Genomic DNA, 20,025 nt, shown 5'->3' with positions numbered 1-20,025 from the left:
GTGGAGGAGAAAGCCATAAATACGTAGGGAGGCCAGCAGGTGTCGCAGACAAATGTGATTTACAGGGTCTGTGTAGCATACAGTGCTGGCAGGTAAGCCTATTAGGCTGATATTACCCAGCTATAACATGCACTGATGGACCCTCTTAAAAATGTGTGTGCTGAAAGTGTGTAAGGGTGATGGGTTTAAGAGGGAGATTATAATATCACATTGTTGAGTTTGTCGCACATTCAGCACCCAAAATTCAATAATTCTAGCTTTATAGGGCCAATTTTCAATTCTGAGGCATGTTTTTCTGAGATGATATCATCTAGCAACCGCACAGGAACGACATGTTTATTTTTCTTAAGGTTGGTCAAATAACAGAACAACATGGTTTTATTACAGCTGAGGTTATATTGGATTCCAGTTTACAAGCAATACTGGGCAACTTTTTTTTTTTTTCTAGGACTGAAATGTCATCAGGTTTCAAAGCTGAAGAGCACAACAGAGAGCTAAATACTGAGATGGCAGTGCATTTTTGCATATTGAAAAGCGCCAGGGAGCAATCACTGAAGAATGCAAACGTTTATGAGAAACTCAACACACGAGCGGAGATCTGCAATCGAGTTTCACTTGTAATACGGCATGAGAGACACGAGACTACAAGGAAATTGCTACCACTTGAGCAGCACACTACAGATGGTGTTGAGAGCCACAGCACAAAGCAATGTGTTCCTTAATAATGTGGTGAATATTGCAGTGAAAAGCTGAGTGCGTCGTAGCGGCTTCTGCAGACTCTAGCTTTTTTTTCCCTTTACTGTCAGAAGTGTGAACTCTTTCATCCCAGATATAAGAGGCTGCAGTAAAATCCTCAAAGAAACTAATCGTGTTTAATGACGTTTGTGTCTGTATCCATGACTTCTGAGTGTGTTTTAGTACACGGGTGGATGGGTAGGTTATAGGTGCCACTTGGAGACAAAAAAATTCCTGTCACCTTTGAATCTAAACCCTGTGTCAACCCTCCACTGAAGTCAGTCGCCTTCTGTTTCACAACCGTGCGTCACATTACTCTTAACGCTTCAGTCCTGGTAATCATATCTGATGATGTGGCTGTTCATTGACGGATAAACCAATTTTCTGCACAAACTCTTTAAAGTGATTAAAATGCTGAAGATGACAAAGCCCGTTTGCTTGTTAAAAGCCCTTAACAGCACAAGGTTTACTTTAGCTTCCTGAGGGGAATCCTAGTCTCAAGCGGCTGCTCAACTCATACAGACAGACTCGCTCACATCTGCGCGCACACACACACACACACACACACACACACACACACACACACACATCCCTTATCATACAAGACTGAGGAAGCAGGAGGGCTATAAAAGCCAACCTCATCTCCTTAAAACAGACAGGGCTGTCCCTGGACGTCTTAACACAACTCATCAACTGTTAAACCAGAGAGAAAAGCAGAGCAGTAAAAATCAATGCACCCCCCTCCAACACCTCCACCTTCCCACCCTACCAACTCGCCAAACTGCAGTCAATGATGTGGCGTGGAAGATGAAAGAGTGAGAATTTGCAGCAGCGTCTGGAGAGCCAAGGAGAAGGAGGGAGGGAAGCAAAGAGAAAGTCCATGTTAAAGTAAAAGGATGGGCTAATATATGTAATTGATTACCTCAATGCAAAAAGGAGAACTTTTAAACCAGAGAATGCTATTTAAAGTTGCAGTCACTGAAATCGATTAGCACTGCGAGTGAGAGAAGCCATTTCCCTGTAGCCAAGATAAAACACTTTAATATGAGCTGTCAGATACTTATCAGGAGGAAATTAGCAGAGGAATACCATTTTCCCAAAACAAACAGGTCAAGTGTTTCTCCTTCTTGAGTGGTCTCTCCCCCTCCTTCATTCTCTCCAGCTCTGATATCATCATCTGTTATTTCCTCCCGTTTAAATGCCATCAGTGAGGAGGCCGTGGCTATGTTTCATTCAAACAGATCATTTGTTTAAAAAAAAAAAAAAACAACCATGCGTTGGCAGGAGCAGGCTGTTGTTTGAAATGGAGGAGATGAGGTCTCTGGCTCGCCTCGGCTCCTGGGAGCGACCCTGGAGCCAGCCAGCACCCGCACGTACACACTGACGCAAGTCCATCCCGAATCTCCGAGCCAGATCTCACCAAAACAATATTTGTGTATTTGGCTTAAATCTGTGTTCCCAGCTGAAAAGAGAGAGCAGGGGAAAGACAAGTGTGAAGGGGGGGGCAATAAAAAGAAAGAAAACGCACATAGAACAGAGCACAAAGAGATGTTGAAGCAGGCAGCAGCCCACACAAGGCAGCCTTGTCGGAGTGAGAAGAGGGCAGCTCGGCGTCAACATCAACACTGTTTCTGCAGTCATCGCTCAGCAGGTAATTATCATAACAACGTGTTCCCTAGGCAGCCACTCTCTGATTTAGTTTCCGAGCACTTACCCTTCCTAAAATCTCCTCGTGATAACATCTGATATGATTACAAAGTCAAGATCCTTTTCAAGGAGTGCCCACTTATGTGCCTCTTGTTTGGTGTATAGTAACTCTCCCTGTTGTGACTATTCTATAAAACTTGCCTTATATTCAGCTTTTCATGTAGCAAAATGCCATGACATAAATGAACCTCACCCACAAGCTACTGAGCATTCCACTGCCTGCTATTACTTTTGATTGTAAATACTGTCTTGCCACAAGGGGAAATACATCATTTCATTGTGTTTGTTATCATCCAGTTTGGAAAGTGGGAGTTTGGCCCTGAATGGAGTCGGCAGAGTTGACCCCGTGATTACCTCTCTGGTGCAGCATTTTCCTTGGCTGTCATCACAGCCGACCCCTAAAAACAGCCAGCGCTGCTCTGCAACGGGGCTAGGCTGTTGACATACTGAAGACATTTAAGATAATCCCAGAGATGTCTCTGTGTTTTCCAAGATTACATCTTCAAAGGGGAAACGCGGCCTTGAAAGGGAGAGAGATGTGGAGGGCTCTTGTTCTGAAGCAGGGGGTGGAATAGCTCAAGAATGCAATCATGGTTTTGGAGTGGAAGAAGGCCTGTCCTGGCTAGCTAAGCTGGCGGGAGGGTGGTAGAGAGCAATCAGACCTTAGAGAGAAGACACACCTGTTAGACGGGACAAAACAGGGGAAGGTAAAGAGAGGAGTCTCACCTGTGTGACCTGACAGAGGCTGTAAATCACACAGTTCATGTTTGGCCCAGTCCTGCATTTTATAGCGCATGGTATGTTGTAATGCTAAAGGCTAAAATACATACAAACTATAAAAAACTATCAAATGCTGCTATCATTGAAAAAAAACCTCTTGAAATTTGCTGGCATTTTCTGACTTGCATAAAAAAAATTCCTTTTATAATTTTATAATTGTATAATTGTTTATAATTTCTGAAAAAATAAGCATGATGCTGTGATTGGGGTTATCTTTGTTTGGGCTTGAACACTATGGACTGAAAACAGAGAGTCTGTATTATAACCTGACGCTTGGGAATTAAACAATGAGGTGATTAAGTGGGTAATATGAAAGATTGATTGTTTTTGGAGCTTGACATCTACAGTGGACTGAGCTGGGATATCGCAACTACTGCTGATTCTCAACTTTGTTTGAGACCAATACTGAATCAATTGTTACCCCAATAAATATATTTTTGTCAAGTTATTTCAGTGCAGTTTGCAAACCTTTGGAGAATAATCTGGAGCTAGAGTGGAAATAAAACTAGGGAGAGAGATTTCAGGTCTTAAAGTCATCTTTTGGCTCAAATGTGACCAAGTGTGATGTTTGCCTAGAAAAGTGAAGTTAGACTTCATTAATCCCTGAGGGGAAATTTATCCTTCCACATGTGACCCATCCTGACTATTTAGGACTAAGGAACTTCCCGCTCCCTGGGCGCTGTGTTGTGCTGTAACTCAAGTGATCGTGACTTAACTCCTGCATAGCCTCCAGGCAGTTCACTCCAACAGTGAGCTCCTTATACTGCGTCATCACAAAGCATTTTTAGAGATACTTTGCATGACAGCTGTGAGGAGCTCTGGCCACTGGCTGGCTACTTTACATCTCAGAGCAAAAGATAAGCATCAGACACGCCAAATGAAATGAGTACTTCTGTAAATTTGCTTATGAAGTAGTTAATAAGAGCTATAAATGTTGACCCATATTTGCAACAAATGTCAGCAGTGACGTCCTATGTAGTTTTGAGCATCTCTTAATGACTCATTGAAGCATTTGAAGCATAGTTGTGACGGACATAGCTCCATTTCCAGCCATCGTGTTATACTGTGATACTAATTATGGGACAACAGTATTTTGACACAGTGCAGTTAAGGATGTGGAGAACATGCGTAATACTAATTCCACTACAGCAAGCCAAAAAAAAAAAAAGGTTTTCTGCTTTTCTTTCTACGCTCTCCTCCTTCTCAGTTGGCTTTGGTGACATCAGCAGTGATTCAGCGATCAAAACGCACAGAGTGAGGTCTGTCTACAATCAGCCACACATACTGTAGGCCATGAGACGGCACAAAAACCCAGACACAGAGGCACAAGTCACAACCACCAGAAGGCTATTTTTGAGCAGCAGAGGAAGAGAAGACGGAGGAAAACAAATCTGTCATCGACAGGAGGCTGAGTGCGTAGACAAATCAGTTGATTCACAATTTAGTCTCATAGAAAAAAAACTTATTTTAGAATGAGCAGTGATAAAGAGTGATGCAAGTGCAGACAGGCGAAGAGCAAAGCCGCAACATCAGCAATAGGTATCAGTGTGGTTCCTCTGAGGGAGCTCTGCGGTGGCCCCCTCCTCTGTCCCTCCAGCCTCACAGGCCACGGTTGAAAAATTAATGCAGCAAACTGACAACACTTAGGACCTCCCCCTCTCTCTCTCCCTCTCTCTCTCTTTCTCTCCTCCCCTGACCCCCTCCCCATGTACCAAACAGGATCAATTACCAAAGCAGGGCTCCACTCAGAAGCGCTAAAGAAACAAGAGGCACCCTCTATCACAGCTGTGTCTGCGCGTGTGCGTGATGTTCAAGAAGGCTTACGAGGAGCAGGAAGGCAAGGAGGAGGTGGTGGTAATAGTCTGTTTGCTTCTCTCTAATGACAGCGGCAGAGTGGATTAGTGAGCCTCATAACCCATCAGCATCACTCCTCCCAGTAAGTGACAGAGCATGAAAATAACCAGTTGTGGCCACTGTGAGGAGGGGAGAAAAGAGAAGAGACTTATAAACCAAAGGGGTCGGAGTGTGTGCTAGGTGTGCGTTTCATCTGCATTCCTTCATCTGTATGCAGGTGGAGATTTCGTGGAGTTCCATTTCTACAACATCAGCCAAGTTATTCAAATGCAGCACATCTGACTGGAGAGGATAACATAAAGAAAGGCATCAGCAGAAATGGCAGCAGGCAGTAATCCCCCAGCCAGGCCACTTGTGTTTGCCACGCAGACAGGCAGTGCTGTCAGTGGCAGCCCCTATACAGGCCTTATCAGTGGCAGCCATAGGGCCCCTCTAATAACCCTGCTGATGCTTCGCTCTGCAAGGACAGACAGGGAGACAGACAGGCAGATGGGTTTCACTTCCCACTTAAAGAAAGCTCCGGAGCACCAAGTATCAGCCTGTCGCTGTGTGTGCACGACCACTGAGTGCAATTAGTCATTTCCCTCACTTTGCTGCATGTAATGTTCTGACAGCTTCGCACACGGTGTCACCTCCATCTTAATCCACTCCAGTGTTAACCAACCCACCTATTAACCCTTCACACACATGCACACACATTTTGCACTCATGACAACATTGTTTGAACTCAGGCACACTGGCATTGCAACTCCAGCTGGAGCATATCTGACTCCGGTGTCATTATCACCATTCGAAAGGTCAAGCACAGTGCTTCCACCCTCTTCTTTGTGATTTATGCCTTTGTGCTATAACTTTTGTTCACATTAATCTCCATCTGTAAATCTAATCACGCAGCCTTGCCATCACAGCTCCTGGTGCTCTCAGGACAGAAGCCGCAGCCGACGGAAACAGCTTATGTAAATACACCACTGTTGACATAAGATGGGCAGCACGCGGTGCCTCACTGCTATGATGAGATGCAGTGATCAGTGTACAGATATGAATAGCTATCACTTTATTGTTGTTTCTCTTCATTTACCATCATTGTTCAACATTATCTTTATATCCAATTCATCTCAATATACTTTTCATTTCTCCAGGAGCATTTCTCTCAGCTCTTCAAGGGCTGAGGTTGTTGTTACTGAAAGAAACAAAGAAATGAACACACGGTGCAGAGAGGGCTCAATTTGTAGTCAATGAATACCTTGAAAATTGGCACCAATAAATGAGGGTAATACAAAATAAAGAGCAGGATCTTCAAATAAAAGTGCTTTGAGGCATTCCCCGCTTGTATCTGAGCCAGTAATCATTACCTTCAGAAAGGCTCACTTGAAGTGTCATGAAAACATCTAGTCCATCGTGCCTCGAAGGAGCCTTGGAGCACTTTGAGCAGAGCTGCCGGACGCTCTGCTCTGCTGCTGCCACATGCAACTATAAAGACTTAATCAGGTCTCCTGTGTGGAGATGCAGCCACGCTTTCTTCGAGAATTCCCTCTGCACAGACTGAAGGAAACCTTGGCAATGACGCAGAGAAGCCTGCAGGCCTGTCAGCTCGTCTCCATGCCACTCATATCAGTGCTCAGCTCTCCGAGAACTTCTACCGCTGCACTGACACGCAGTCACAGGCTGGCTGACACGAATCTACAGCATCACTTCAAACATCCACTCAGTCCCTCAACATCATACCCGACATGTGGCGTGTGTGTGAGGTTCCCGCCACAGACCTAGGCTGAATCACTCCAGCTACTGAATTAGATATTGCGCGGCACACAATCATCTCAAGATCAACTCCAGATATGGAGGATAGCATAATTCAAGCTGAGCTATGAGCTGTTGGGAAGAATTGTTTAAGTTCACATTAAGTAATGGTATTAAATATAAAAAATTTAATCATCAAGCTGCTATAATTACATACTGTACGCACTGACATAATCCAATTTCTAGGCCCAGAAATTTCACATGTAAACATAATTTTTTTTTTTATCTTTCAATTATAGACCTGTAATAAAATTGTAAATGATGGCTTTGAAGACTAGAAAGATTTATTTATTTATTGCTCAGGACAGATATTTCATCGCACTCTGTTGCTACCATCACCTTTAAAAAGGCACAACACGCGAGCACTGGCTGAGTTTTAAGAAAGCCCTAATTCCTTTGACAGACATTATCAACTCAAGATTTCAAGATGATGACTGATATTTTATGTGCCACCAAAATGCAAGGAGAGAGCTTTTAATAATTGATGGTGCTGGAGCAGGGAGATTTTTAACCACTCTCCTTCTGTTATCAATCATTAATGGAGTTTCCATCAAAAACACTTCAACCCCTCAAGTATCAAATCTCTCTTGAAGGTAGAGGGCCCGTATTGAAACATCCCACTTAATCAAAGGACACACGACGTGCTCTCCTTTTCTCTCATTTTCACTTGCACAAATTAGGATAATAACAGCACAAATTGCTAAATTGTTCACAGCGTTAAGTGTAAACGTGGGCATTTTTAGCTGAGGTCTTCTTGTGAGTGATGAGGGTTAATAGGAACATTCTAAACGTTGAAATCACAGAAGAGAAACAGCTTGCCAGCCGCAGTCCCCCCCCCCCCCCCCCCCCCCCCCATTTTCTCTCTTGTGCCACACACACATATATATATATGCAGACCTGTTTAAAGCTCAATGTATCTATCTAGCCATGTGCTCTGTAAAGCTGCAAGGCCTGCCTGGTCAAAGTCATACAGGACGCAATGTGCATCAGCAGCACTCACAAAGAGACGTAGCTCAGCAGCTACCCTTAGAAACAACCACAAGGTTACGCACAGCACTGTATGTATACCAAAAAAAAAAAAAAAACATGCACACACATGCAGCAGAGTCAGCTAGAGTTTACAGATTGTGTGATTTAAAGGGATCAACTAAAACCTTTCACTATCAAATCTACGACCCAGCTGAGGCTATATTGTCTAAAATGTACTTTCAATTACTGCAGCATCCTTTCCAACAGTCCCACAGCCAGAGATGTCACACACACACGTCCAGTGCATACCTTGCAGCTGAGTGATAGCTGAAATGATAGAGTATTCCTAATTATGCATCAAGATGGTTTTGACAGTGTTCTGTGTGCCAGTAATCAGTGTCATGGCACAGCGCCAGTAGTGGCTCGGTTTTGTTTGATTTGTAGTCTGTAGCTCAATAGCAGGTCTTACACCTTCAGAGCTGCAGTGCCGCTCTTTCGCTTCCTCCCTCTCCCATTCTCTCACCCTCCCCCTACCCCACCCCACCCCACCCATCAGCACACACTCTCGCACTGTCCTGTTTTGCTTGGTCCGAGCCTGCTTGTCATCAGGTATAAAACACCTTTTTCCGGGATGCTCCATAACTGGCGCATGGAGAGGACACTAAGAGGATTTGGATGGAGAAACTTCTAGCTTTAGGAGTCTCCAAAAAAGAAAAAGTAACCAGGATCCAAGATATATAAACACCTATAAGCTCTAAAGGTATGTGTGGAAGATGTGTAATCCCTTATAAAACACATTATGACAGTGCAAAATGAGCTATATCAAGGTGAATTGGTGTTATTGAGCACCGACGTCAGTCTATTAAAGAGTGATTTATACAGTGTAAGCATACCGTGAGCCTTGGCTATGATACTGGAAATGAACAGTATTAATGCACAGTCAGCCAGCTAATATTTGCTTAGTGAATGTTATCTAAATTTGCAACCTAGCAATTTTTTTTCATGTCTTTAACTCAGTGTACATTGGCCAGGAGTTTGTCTGGTTATTACAGCTGTTCTAATCCCAAATGCATGCAGACAGGGCCAGGCTACAATGTGACTGTGTACACTATACTAACTCACACTCTTTATTATGGCCATATGTAAACATGTATTTTGGAGTGCACTGTTGCCTGCGCTTGTGAGAGCATTTACATTCATATCAAGGAGCCATCATTTGCTTGGGCTCCTGCCAACAAAGTGTCACCAGTTCAATTACTTTTCAAAAGATAACAGCTATGTCTCCCATTTATCTAATCTCATCTCAGGAATTTATACAGGTAAACAAGACGTCAAGATATTCATTTTGAAAGCAGACAGGTATCGTAAAAAGGGGACTAATCTGGTTTTCACACATGCCAGCCTTTCACTTTGTGACTCTGCTGATTCACATGAGATGAGCTGAGTCAAAGCGGCTTCAGACTCAGTGACTCAGGAGTTCTGTAAAAGCTGAGGGTTAGGGTTAGGGACTCTCAAAAGTTTTACTTAATCAAATGGATGAGGTGTTTTATCTTCAAGGACCGTGCCTGTGTATTTGCCAATCTCTGAATCGTTGCCTACAACTTATTTTTCTCTATGCTGTGCTTGTTGATGGCCGTGCAGACCAGCACCGAATTGTCTATAAAGAGCGTAAAAGCCATTTCGGCAGTGCCAGGACTGGAACGACAGTTACGGAAAATTGGCACAAGAATGACAACAAGTGTGAATCAGAGTGATGCAACAAAATCACCTATTCCAAGTCACCTACATCTTAAATCTTCATATTCCTTAAGGCAACATTAAGTTAACAGATTGTCAACACTGGTTTGTCAGAAAAAGAAATTCTTTCTTGTCCCTACAAGTGAGCATTAAGGAGCGAAAATAAAATGGCAAGTTAAAGTGATTATCAGTCTATTGGTTTTGCGTCAAGCCTACAATGCCTCATATTATTATCAGCTGTTTTCCAAAGAACATCATCGTTTTACTGACTTAATTTCCAAGCATTCAAACCTCCTCTGGTTTCCATTAACTTCAACATTTAAATCAACTTCTAGAGAGCTGCAGCTTATTTGGAATCAATAATTCATCACAGAGTTTGCAATGTGAGCTACAGTTGTGCTAATGTAAGTAAACAAGCAAAAGAAAAAAAAAACCTCTGATACCATAGAACTGACAGACAAGAGCATAAAAGATAAAAAAAAAAACAGTGCTTTGACAAGCTGTACTGTCAGGAAATCAAATCACAACAGCAAGTGAGCAAACACTGGTGTGAAAAGGTGCATGTGAATTTTCAATCTTTCTTGTTTTTTTCAGAGCTGCTCTCAAACAACTGATGTTGTAGCATCTTCAAACACAGCAGCAGAGAGGTTTTTAGTCTTCACTGTCACCTGCATCACTACATTCAGATTGCATACCTCCAGGGTAACTAAACACACTAGGTGCTGTGATGGATTAGCAGTCTCGATCAAGTTTAACATCTCCTGCAAGCTGAATTTCATAATTTAGTGAGATGAAAAAGACAAATGGCAGGCCTAAACGGAGGAAATTAGTCTGAAAATGTTTGAAAATGTATGGTTATGTAGGGAGTCATGTCCAAAAAACACTGTAATTGTCCTTTAATAGTGGAGCTCTTTCATCAGCATTTCTCCTTTTATGAAGGAAAAGTTACAACTACAACATCAATACACATCAAAACACTGAGCAGGATTCATACGCAGAGATACAATTTTCAAGAGGGTATGTGAAGTATCAAACTTGGCAGACAGTGTAAGTCAACCAACAGTTTTACTCACTTAAATACGAACAGCTACAATTAATAACTTTTTATTCATCCAGTTTTTTGTCCATAATGGCAAAGCCCCAGGCACAAAAAAATTCAGTTTAACTGTGAAAATCCTTCTTTCAGATCAATTGCTCATCATTGCAACTGATGAACAGCCTGATAAAACCGACAACTCACCCTGCTCTCTGCACCTGTAAGTCTCAGGAGGAGCCTCATCTGGAAGACATGGGATATTGCCAGCCCAATTTGACTTACAGAGTCCAAACGACAGACGCTCCACAAAGAGACAACAAGTAGCTTAATACCCTGGTGTGTGAGCGGCTGTGTGCACTGTGAATTTTAATGAGTATGACAGAGAAACATTGAGACACAAGAGGACCAAAACACAGATAGAGCTCTGAGATTGTCTCCCACGTTGTCTGGACTGGCGGCTGCTACTCTTTGTGACCCCGATGCTCTGAGCCACAGATCAGATCAGGGACACTGCACGACAGATGTCTGGCCCGGCGCTCTGTTCCAGGCATGAGTGCTGCTGGCACACACACAAAAGAAGAGGAGGGGTGGGTGAGGCAAAAGGGGAGAGAGAAGATGGATGCAATGAAAAAGCTGAGGAGGAGAAAGAAAACAGTGATGATAGAGGAAGAGGGAAAACGGAAAAGGAAGAGGGGTGAGAAGACAGGTTTGCCTTCAGAAATCAGGCGTTGCGCAACGCCACACAGGCTTTATTGGCAGGCCGAGATCTGCTCTGTCATGTCCTTGTCAGACACAAACCAGTTCAGTCAGAAGTGAAAACACAAGTTAAGACATACCTCAAGCTGCAACTCTCACTGTGACTGGCCAGGAGGAGGAACGGGAGGCCTTACATGCACTAAATCCTCATTTGTGTTCTTTTGTTTAAAACAAGGAGGTAGTTATATACAGAACAATGAGGTAGAAAAACACAAGTCAATCAACAGCAGAAGGGCTGATGGAAGAGAGCGCTCAGTAGCCGCCAATGCTGCTTCATATGACCTCTGCACAACAACTCTGACACTTTACTTTGAGGAGCAACATGCAAAAAGACGATAAGAAGAGAGAAGAAAGGAGCTAATTATAGCCTCGCAGCAGGATACTCAGAAACAAACTTGATTATCATCATCGTCAAGAAGGCACAAAGGAAACCTACTGCCTCCCCCCTTCCACCACAATCCAATAGAGAGGCTTTTAGTCTCCGTAATGATTTAGAAAAGTGACAAGTCAAACAGATTTACTGTGACAGTCTGAAAGGGACCAGCACGCAGACTATTACTGTTCACGTGATTAAACCTCCTAACCCTTCCTTTTTCCCTGTTCTCGTACCCCCTTACCCCACCACATGCTGCTAGTTCCAGAGGACAGCATAGAATAAAGCTGGCTCAATAAAGACAGGCAACAACCCTATTCAATCATGCGCCCCCTTAAAGCAACATATCCCCCACCCCACCCACTGATAAGGATCTGGTCACGTAAAACTTGTGGCACAAAGTAAACAGAGATACCTTTGTACAAATTTAATACCATTACCCAAGGTTTATCAGACTTAATGAGCCGTGGATGTGAGGTGAAATTTTCAGCTTGCAGGAGCAGCTGACAACATTTCTACAGCAGCCTTGGCCCCTTCCACTGGCCATGAAACTCTATTAAAACCACTTATTAAACTGCAAAAGAAGATCATTAAGATACAGAAAACATTCGGTAACTCCAGCAAGACGCTTTTCATTATTATTAGCTTTTGAATAAATGGAGTGCTCTCTCTGCTCGTCTTTTCCATCCATATCCAGTGATAGGTATTATTTGTGCCCCGAGTGACAGGATCTACATTTGACTTTCACTTTCATTGCCCTGAAATATGGTGCAAATTTATGTTTGAGTAGCATCAGTCCCTCTAGGCCTGAGACGTTTTGCCTGGTGCAGTCATCACCCCCCTCTCCTCCTCCTTCACCCCCTCCTCCTTCCCTTTTTCTGGAAGGTGAAAAACACCTTGGCTGTTCTGAGCTTTGAAAACGGAGCCACCCCTAAAACCATCAGAGCTGGCGGTAGAGGGATGTGTGCAGAGAATACTCAAGGAGCAGAAACCCTCAGGCTACGCAGATTCAGTTTCCCCCTTTCTTGATTCCAAAAACAAAGGAATTCCAGAGAAAAGCAGGGCAGGACCTCACCCCAAGCCACTGCCGCTGCCGCTGCTACTACTACTACTACTACTACTAACCACCCCCCCTCTCTCACGAACTCTCGCACACAAACATTTCATGGCTACATGCACAGACACAAACACAAAGCAGAGCAAAGGTGATTCCATGCAACTGTCAGTGAGAAACACCTCCTCTCGTGTTATACAGTCATGTAGATTTGACATCAGGGGGGACATGACAAGGTTACAGAGACATGATTGGAGAAGAGGCTGCAGGGGTATGTGAGGGTAACTGTGTTGGTGGGACGTAACATGTTGTTTGGCCTTAATTCATATTTCAGAGCCATGTCTGGCTGCTCTTGTTGCTGGCCATCAGTAAGCTGCAAAGAGCTGCACATTAACCTCACACGCATATCGGTGGGGCATTACACAATACCCTCAAGATGTGGAGGGTTAGAGCTGTGGAGTGAAAACTGCCCCTCTACCCCTACCCACCCCATTCCCACCCGTCCCCTCCAAAAATATAAAGGCCAGACATGAAACATGTGATGTCCTCACGTGTGTCTTTAACAGTGTCAACACATGCCATTCAGCTTCCACTCAGCTCCCACTGGGCGGCCAAGTAGAGGTTACATACAGGATGGCTGTGAAAACAATATGGCCGAGGTGTGGATAACTGGTGTAAGTAATCTGGAATAATGAGGGAGTCTGTGCAGACACAGAGGAGCCCCCATTACTTCCTTCTACTGGATATTTTGCTTGAAAATTGACTGAGGGAACAAAAAGGAGAAAGTGATTAAATCCACCCACTCAGACTCGCCGCATGTTTCTAAATCATCTCTCATTATTTGGTAATCTCTACAAAAATAGGTAAATATAGATTGCTTGTTCATAACCAATACTTAAAATGTGGGTTATGAACAGCTTTTATTTGTCAACCAATCTTCAGCGATGTAAAAATCAAAACTAACTTGCTTTTATTTCTCTGGTGTGCATATTTGTGAACAGTAACACAGCAGCCTTTAAAATCATAAACACATGGGCTCTTGCTGTTTTGTCAATAATGTTTGCCAGATAATTAAAAAGCCCTGGGAGACAATGATAAACATTGTTTAGAGGCTGATCCCTGGCAAGCGCCAAGCAGTGTATCATTGCTGTCTCCGGAATACACACGATTAGCCTGGTCTCATTACTGATATAATAAATGACGTGGCTTTGGTTTTGTACTTGGAGGCTGTACTTGCAACCGGGCCACATTTAAAAAAAAAAAAAAAAGGGTGAAATGCATCACCCCTTTAACCCGGAGTAACAAGAGAGAGGTGTCCGCAGTCACACTGCAGATAATACTTGTAAAGTCAGGTCTGCAGCCAGTTTTAGTACTTTTAGACATATATTTTAAATAGCTGAGATTCCCTTTTATTACAGTGGACTTTCCCTTTCTTTCCTTCCTTTATTTGTTTCATTCTACACCAAACCTTACCTTCTCCTTCTCCTCCCTCTCTCTTTCTCTGTGAAGTTAATGCTGTAGCTCAGCCCCAGCCCACCAGCCCGTCTCTCTTTACAGTTGGTGTATCCACACAGAGGTTTAAAATATGCCCCTTTATCTGAGCCGCCCAGGCGGGAAAATGAAAGGGATGTCAGTCCTTAGAACCCTGGGAAAGCGCCTGGCTCAACCGCCAGTGTCAAAACCAAGGGGAGGGCACCAAGCGGGCAAACACACCACACAGAAATGGACTTTTTCTTTCAGTGAGCACTGCCGGAAAGGGGTAAGAAAACGGTCTTAGCAGGGCAGTGGAGCTCCCAATTTTCTGCCTTTATGATTTGGGAGCTCTCAACAACCACAACTGGCTTTATTAACACAATAGAAGCACAACTGGAAAATTAACATCAAGGGCACGACCTTCCCCCGGCCTTTAAACTGAATCTTTGTCCACAAAAATATGTTTTCATTGTTTGCCTGTAAAAACTCTGCAAAAAAGTGAAAGCTACTCTTCATTACTCCACATTTCAGCCTTTGCACTCTATGCCTGTGGAAGAATTTGCATAATCCGAGAGCAGATATTGCACGACTCCCTCTCTCCCTCATAACTGACATCCAAAGCAAGGAATAAATGCTGTCCCTTTGCATTAGTTAATCCTAGTTAATTTACTTTGTCAGAAAACAAGGAAGTATGTATCCCCGGAGGCCACGTTGGAGACAACTCGACCGCCTTCAGAGAAGCTCTGCCATCGCTCTTGATCTCCCACGCAACCTCCACCAGAAAATCAGCTTCCCTGTGCACTCTGAGAGACAACAGTGCCGACTAGACTCACTGTTTATAGCACAAATTATATTATAAACACAGCATGTGGCGTATTGTTTTTACGAAAAGATTCATTATAAACTAGAAGATAAAATGATTTGTAACATGCTGCGTAGAGGGTAACTAAAGTGTATGTAAAATTCATTTGCATAATCTGGAGTCTTTCGCCAAATGCATGACTGGTGTTTGAAAGCATGACATGTTTTGACTCATTGGCTCAACCCCACAGTCACTCTTCTTTTTCTGGCCTGGTTGGTCTAATACCTGGCATGAACTCCAGCTGCATGAGAGTGAGCCTGAGCATAGTACGGAGCAGCTGCCTGGCAAATGAACCCATGTGGGACACTGTGTAAGGTGTGAAGACCTCTTGGAGGAGGCTGCGGTCTGTGTTGGCTTGCAGGCATACCCCGGTATCAGGGGAGACAAGGCAAACACAGCAGATCAGTACTGAAACGGTAAACCCACTGACCCAGCATGAAGAGGGAGAGGAGAATAATTAGTGACTGTACTCACAACTCAAAGGAAAGCAAGAGAGAGGAGGTGGAGGTTGAGGTGGGGGTGGGGACACACAACACACGCAGTTGGAGGATGAGGACAATGAGTTTGTTTAGTTTAAACAGGATTTATAAGCCAAACAGACACACGCCAATGCCACTAACTCATACTATCTCATTTTCTCTCCGCCACTACCCCTTTCTCCGACTGTCTCACGAAACAGACTCTGTGAGGATTTCATCAGCAGTATTAAAAAAAAAAAAAGTGAAGGTAATTGTTTGCAATGGTGCGAAATCTTGAGTGCAGGCGGCAGCCCTGGGCAAAAGGATGGATGGATGGAGAGAACATTTTGTTCCTCCTGTGCGGGCTCCAACTCTCATATTGTTCCTGGTGAGGTCTGGTGTCATTTATGATTCAAGGGCCTCTGCTTCTTGGTGGATGGGAACAGGACGTGGCCATTGTGACGTCCCCAGCGCTCATTTCTCAAAGAACATCGAATCAAACATGCATGAGGCAGGGACAGGGTGGGCCACGAACTTCTCTCATCACTCTGTGCACTTTGTTTCTTTCTCTTATCTGAGGGAGAAAAAAAAAACACTCAGGCTGTGTTTTACTGACATTTGGAGAGTTCAAGGTTGAAGTGACAGCTTGTTAGAAACTGATGTTTTTGCCTTTATTGCACAACTTAACCAGATACCTGTCAACAACATAACTAAAAGGCATCAGAAATTAATCATGTTACACTGGTTTACTATGCAGGACACAGCTTAACAGCACTGTCCAGTTTCTGAAATCTGAAAAACAGCTATTTCTACGGTTGGTTGCCAAACAACAGCACTTGTTTTTACTTGAGGTCATACCCCTCGCTAAAAGACTCAGCAGTGACTGTCCTGACCGCCTCAGCCACCTGAGGCGTTTAAACCCACCATGCCTCAGCCCACAGACCGCACCACAGTGCCAGGGGTTTGCAACTTGAAGGACAGTGGTGACAGGGATGTGGCATTGAGGTTTTCTGATCCCCGTGTCTCATGTGGGTCCACCCTTGGCTGATGTTTTGACATCATCACAAATCAGTCAGCCAGGATGAGTTTCATCTACTGGGTTCTTCTTTTTCTGTGCATTACTTACACTGCAATTACCAGGTTTTAACTTTGTACAGAGCTTGACTGTAGACTTATGGGTAGAATTACGACAATATTTGTGAAGTAGTTAAGTGTCAGACATGAGAGCACAACCTCAGCTGCAGCTATAAGAGTCCATGTCAAACATACAAGCAGCAAGTATTTCACAGCACTCCTCAAACCAACACGAGCAGTTAGATGAAATGTCAGGCTGTCAAAACATTGATTAGCGTTTGCCAGGTTTTAAGCACTTAGCAGGCTGCAGCTGTGCCAACACACAGTAAACAGCAGCAACTTGTTAAATTGCTGAGTAACAAAAAGATAATTACTCACACGTGAGTAATTAGTTGTTTTTGCCATACATACTTATAATCAGTATTAGCTCACAGCTTTGCGAAGGATCAAAGATATGGGGAAAAGGTGCAATCACTACCTTTTCTGCTTTCTGTGAATAAACTGCACAAGAGATCGAAGAATAGCTGCAGGTGTAACTGAATTTATCTAGCTTGTGCTTGTTGCAGCTTGATCCTTTTAAAAAAATGATTAAATGGAGATAGAGATGTTAAGAGTGATTCAAATAGCTTGCTTAATGAAAAGCATTTGAAACAAACCTATACCTTCTTCCTCATGTTCAGCTGTAATATGCACCCCTGTTGCGTTGGTCCCCGTTTATGATTTCATTATTGTCACATGACCAACACTCACAAACATAGTGTATGTGGCCAAAGCACACTTTCACCCAGCAACGTAACTGACAGCCTTTGGAAACACCCAAATTCGATTTCAATGTGAGTCCACCACAGCCTTCAGCTTGCTTAGTGAATCAGATGAATCAGACACTTTTCTGTCTTGTCTCACAGCCGGGCTGGCTGGCTGGCTTTTTTTTTTTTTTTTTTGCAGAGAGGCCCCAGGAGGGACAACAGAAGGAAAGAAAACTCACACATACACACACAAACAACACACACTTCCAAGTTTCAAACAGTTGCAGATGGCTTTAATTCCTTGCCCTCTTTCTTTCACATTTTATCAGGTAAGCTACTCTGAACAAGCGTGCTGTCTTTTCATGCCTTGCTGAGATGATTTAATGTTGCTTCGGTTCATCAGAAGGAGTGAAGAAAAAAGAAAAGTCGAACAGCACTAATTAATGTGGTGCGGCTGACAAGTGTTGCTGCTGAAACAATTTCATTACATCACCAATTTAAATTACAGAGGAAGGAGACACTGGAGGGTGCACCCATTGAAAATCTGTTTAACACATTCTTTTAAATGTATACGGAGTGGACACAATAACACGAACACCTGCAATCAAATGCAATAAAGTCTGTAATGTTTAATTACAGTTGAATGTGTCAGAAACGTGGCTTTGATGCTGGTGATGACTGAACACATACATTGTCTTTTCACCTGATGACACACCTTCAGTAAGACATGGGTGGTTGTAGATGAGTTATGGTATCACCAAACTCCAAAAAAACAGTATTGCTGTCTTGTAACTAATCACACTTCACTCCACTTCAGCATCATACTAATAAGGGTGGGGGCTTTTTTTGCCATCCCTACCAAATTATAACTGTCCTGCAGCAGGGTGGGTGCACAGTAGTGCAAGAGTGACAGTCTCCTCCTCCTTCCTCCGCCTCATCCCACTGGAACCCCCCTCTCTGCTGCGCTCTGCCCCAGCTGGCCTCACATCCAGACGGGAGGAATTTAACGGGGAGGGACTGCCAGACTGAAGGCAGAAGGCTGCGCGCTGCTGAGTCAAGCAGCTCATCCACACTCAGCGGCAGAAAGACTCTAAAGAAAGGTCTCTATCAGGGATTGAGAGAGTTTAGTGACCACTAAACCTCATGCAATTTGTACTCTAATGTCTTTATGGGTGCATGCACTGACACCTGTGCATCTTCGTCAATGGCAAATCTTATTTATGAAGAAAGTTTGCTTCTTTTTTTTTTTTTTACTTTACTAGCATCCCATCAAATGCTCCACATGGCTTCCCCTTTGATGACCAATGATCTCTGAATGACCTGTGAGAGGATCTAATCAGTCTTATCAGTCACAAGTCAGGTAGGCAGGAGTCAGTGAAGCTGCATTACATGGTGTTGTCGTCAGAGAGCACAGCAGAGTAACATGGACATGCCTGCTAGTTGCATTACAACAGGTAGCCGATAATAGCCTTTAAAGGAGTCAACAAGCCCAGACACACTGACTGACTGTTAGCTAAGTGACACACATTCTCAGTTTAGCCTCGACCGAGCCATCAGCTGATCGGCCGAGAAGACACAACTCCCGTAGACCCGCGATCTGTTGAGTTCCTCACATATTCCTGCTCGGTGTCGCCCCCGCAAAAACAACAACAACAACAACAACAACAAGAACAACAACAAAAAACACAAACAAAAACGCACACATGCCTGTCACAAAGTGTCTCTGCAGACACGGGCTGACTTTAACTCCAACTCGTCCACACCAGGCAGAGCGGCGCACGCACAAGCCCGACTATCAGACTGCACGAGCCCGCTAAAGACAATCAGCCACTCCGCCCTCGTCGGCGGCGACACCAGCGGCGGCTAAAGGTGCAGGAGAGGTCGGCCCATTGTTGGCAGGTAGTCTCCGTCCGGCGGGGAGGCGAAGCCCCGTCCGGAGCAGCACGGCAGCACATTCAAACCCCCGCTCTGCAGCAGCAGCACCAACAACACACACACACACGCGCGCGCGCACACACACATTACCGCTCGCGAAACTTACTTTCAGCCCGGACCTCGGTGGCAAACCCGCGTTATTGTTCCTCCCCGAGAAACCTCGTGTGTTTTTGTTTTGTTTGTTCGCTTTTTTTAACGGCGCTCCTCTCCCGCGGTCTCTCCGCCTCACAAAGCCGCCGTGAGAGCCCCGGAGACGGTGTGAGTGAGTGACTGAATCAACTACCGCGGAGCACGGCAAGTTGGAGTGTCAGATTACACTGGCTATTCAGTTACCAGCCAAGGAGCCGGGCTCGGCGGTCGCAGCGAAAACGCGGCCTAAACTTTCCGGCGCGGTGAAGGTGGAACTACCCGGAGCGGAGCGGACCGCAGCTCCGGCCATTGTCTACTCGGCGTCATTACAGCTGTTGCCACACAGTCCGCTAACGATGAGTGGGTTAGGGCAATTTTAAGTTGGAATAAAAGATTTTAAAACACACACATTTTGGAAAATACATTTAGCACAAAGGACAAGAACAATAATAGGGGTTTCAGAATATATTAGCATTATGTTATCGCTCATTCAGTTACTGATAGTAGTAATGAGGTTAATCATGTGTAATTTCCGAGTTCCCTTTTTATT

At 44.1% G+C, this 20,025-nt stretch overlaps 1 protein-coding gene across 3 annotated transcripts in view; it reads right to left on the bottom strand.

Moving 5' to 3' along the window:
* Positions 1-19,647, bottom strand: part of zmiz1a (zinc finger, MIZ-type containing 1a) — a 93,221-nt gene extending 73,574 nt beyond the window's left edge. For all 3 annotated transcript variants that reach the window (XM_029520582.1, XM_029520584.1, XM_029520583.1), the window contains exon 1: positions 19,453-19,647. The gene's annotated coding sequence lies outside the window, so the exon portion shown is untranslated. The remainder of the gene's footprint in view (positions 1-19,452) is intronic.
* Between the last annotated feature and the right edge of the window lie 378 nt (positions 19,648-20,025).

Source organism: Echeneis naucrates, chromosome 15 (assembly GCF_900963305.1).
Source record: "Echeneis naucrates chromosome 15, fEcheNa1.1, whole genome shotgun sequence".
NCBI classification, from domain to species: Eukaryota; Metazoa; Chordata; class Actinopteri; order Carangiformes; family Echeneidae; genus Echeneis; species Echeneis naucrates.
Note: the sequence above shows the minus strand (reverse complement) of the source record. Positions and strands in the feature narration are given on the sequence as shown.